General features: G+C 36.9%; 1 protein-coding gene across 1 annotated transcript in view; it reads right to left on the reverse strand.

The window, feature by feature from the left end:
• Positions 1–2476: 2476 nt before the first annotated feature.
• The window catches only part of mRpS23 (mitochondrial ribosomal protein S23), a 2778-nt gene continuing 2754 nt past the window's right edge, over positions 2477–2500 (reverse strand). Inside the window, exon 4 of the mRNA XM_043018110.2 lies at positions 2477–2500. This exon is cut by the window's right edge and continues 154 nt beyond it. The gene's annotated coding sequence lies outside the window, so the exon portion shown is untranslated.

Genomic DNA, 2500 nt, shown 5'->3' on the forward strand with positions numbered 1-2500 from the left:
CATTGCTCCACTGTACAAGAACAAGGTTGTAGGGGCATTGACTCTAATGGTGATCAAAGGATATCGTCCTTAACTAGGCCATGAAGGACTCTGTATAGACAAACTTTTGGTGTTGTTAAAGTACCCCAATATTGGTGACAAGTATGTCACCATAAAATAAAAGTCATGTGTTCTTGGCACATCATGTTAAAGATTGCTTCATGTCCCGAAATTATTCTCAATAATCACGAGGAAACGCATGTAAAAGATGGTGTCTTGGATCTCATCTTTGCCACAGTAGCTCTAAACAAGGGAATGAGATACCACTATTCATTTTCAGCTGCCATCATCCTTCTGCATGATGGTCTGGCACTGCATAACACCTTATTCCTAATTCGAGGGAATTAAGAGAATGTAAAGGGCCAGTTCTTGATCAGCCCAATGAAGTGATGAGATCCCCTATTCCATCATTTCCTACCCAGGACTGGAGGATGAGCAAGCATCAGCTAGTCCTGGGAGACTTCTACACTCCCCTAGAATTGGAAGCGGACATACTCTTCAACCAGAGGAACCTGATCAGTACCTTATCAGAACTTGTTGGATGGTGAGAACTTTGCTGGAATTATAAGGGGACAAAAGGCCAATTTGCCCTGGATCCACATATGTATAACATTGATATCATGATCACTACACCTCAAGATTTAAAGAAACATTACCATTTCCCCTTAACTGTTGCATGTTTCCCTGAGTAACTCTGAAAGCAGGCAAGTTTTACTCTACGATGAATGGTTTGCTGCTACTAGCTCAATGTAGTTCTTACCAAATATTTGAGCATGATGGTTCACTACATGACCATGAGAGTTTGGCACTGTCAATTCTCAGAACCACAATCAACCATAAGTAAGTGCTCTGTATCTACTGGATGAAGAGTTCAAGATGTTCATTAAAGATTTTTGAGATTTTTTAGGAATAGAAAAAAATAGACTTCTTGTAGATAATGTGTGATACATTTAGCTGCAAGTTGGTAAAAGCTGTTCCTTTTGAAAAACTTGTATTAAAAGGTTTTGTTTTGTTGTTTACATTATTGACCCAAGCCATCATTATCATTAGAAACTAAAGAGTACATAGTAGCATAGCTGTTTTTAGTTTCTTGTCTTACCTTAAAAAGTTAGCTGTCATGTATACATATATCTTCTCCTTATATAGAAGTATCTAAACCTATCTATCATTATATAATTTGTCAGTTCTAATGATAAGCAATGACTTTGTTGTGTAAATTTGGTGATTGGGTGTAATTTTAAATTTGTGTATGAGGGGCCCACTAACCTGAATTGCCTCGAGATCCTTAACCCACTCACGACGGGGGCATTCTAGCCTTGAATGTCACAATGCCGGGGCTTTCGAACGCTTAGGCCTAAATCAATTAAATGGCTGGCCACTGTGCTTTTGAATGAGCGGTACAGTAGTGCACCACCCGTCCAGAGAGAGTTAAGGTCTAAATCCATCAGTTCTCATCAGTTGAATACTCTGGCATTAGACCTGGCATTTCCCATAATGGAAACAGTTGATCTTAAATTGAAGATGGCTCATTTCTATCACTGGTTTGACTCCTTTCATTATGAAATGTTTGTCATATGTGGAATAGAAGGAACAAGTGAGTGTTGGCCTACATCAATTGAAAAGTTACCATCCCTATCAGTAGTTACAATGTATTAATAATTTGTGAACCACAAGCACTTACAAGTCCCTTAACCCACTCACGACGGGGGCATTCCAGCCATGAATGTCACAATGTGGGGCTTTAGAGCGCTTAGGCCTAAATCAATTAAATGGCTGGCACAATACTGTGCCGCCCGGCCACTGGGCTTTTGAATGAGCGGTACAGAAGTGTACCACCCGTCCAGAGAGGGTTAAGTTTATAACTATTTAGGGATGAGACTTTTTTTTAGGTTTTCTGACTACAAATGAGGGTAACTTTGGCTAATTTTCAGATGTTTTCATGGATGTTTATTCTCATCTCTGATTATTACAAGGGTATATATCACTTACTTTTCAAATAGTTCTCTCACATCATTTACTTAAACCATTATCTACATTATACATATATGAATATCATATGCATATACAAAGATATATTCATGTCAGTCTATACATTTGAAATGAACTACTATCAAAACTATTGTAAAAAAAATAACAACAATAAATATGATCAAATTTATCACTTTTGTAAGGATGGTAGTTACAATTGCAATCCTTTTGCTTCAATTGCACATCCATTATTGGTGATAATAGCATTCCAACTTGTGTGTGTGTGTGAGACTATATACTTATTATTTTTTACTGACATATCATCTTTCAAATAATCTTTACTTTAAATTATGATTAACATTCAGATATACACTAAGATATACTTTCAACATAACTCAAAACCTAATAACCAGCTTGATATTCTTTAATCCTATCTTGTTTCCAATGTAAAGGGAAAGCAAAAATCCAGTTAACAATGGTGCATGATCTACAT

This window comes from Penaeus japonicus, unplaced genomic scaffold (assembly GCF_977035675.1).
Source record: "Penaeus japonicus unplaced genomic scaffold, GWHDUDI00000001_assembly GWHDUDI00000009, whole genome shotgun sequence".
NCBI lineage: Eukaryota > Metazoa > Arthropoda > Malacostraca > Decapoda > Penaeidae > Penaeus > Penaeus japonicus.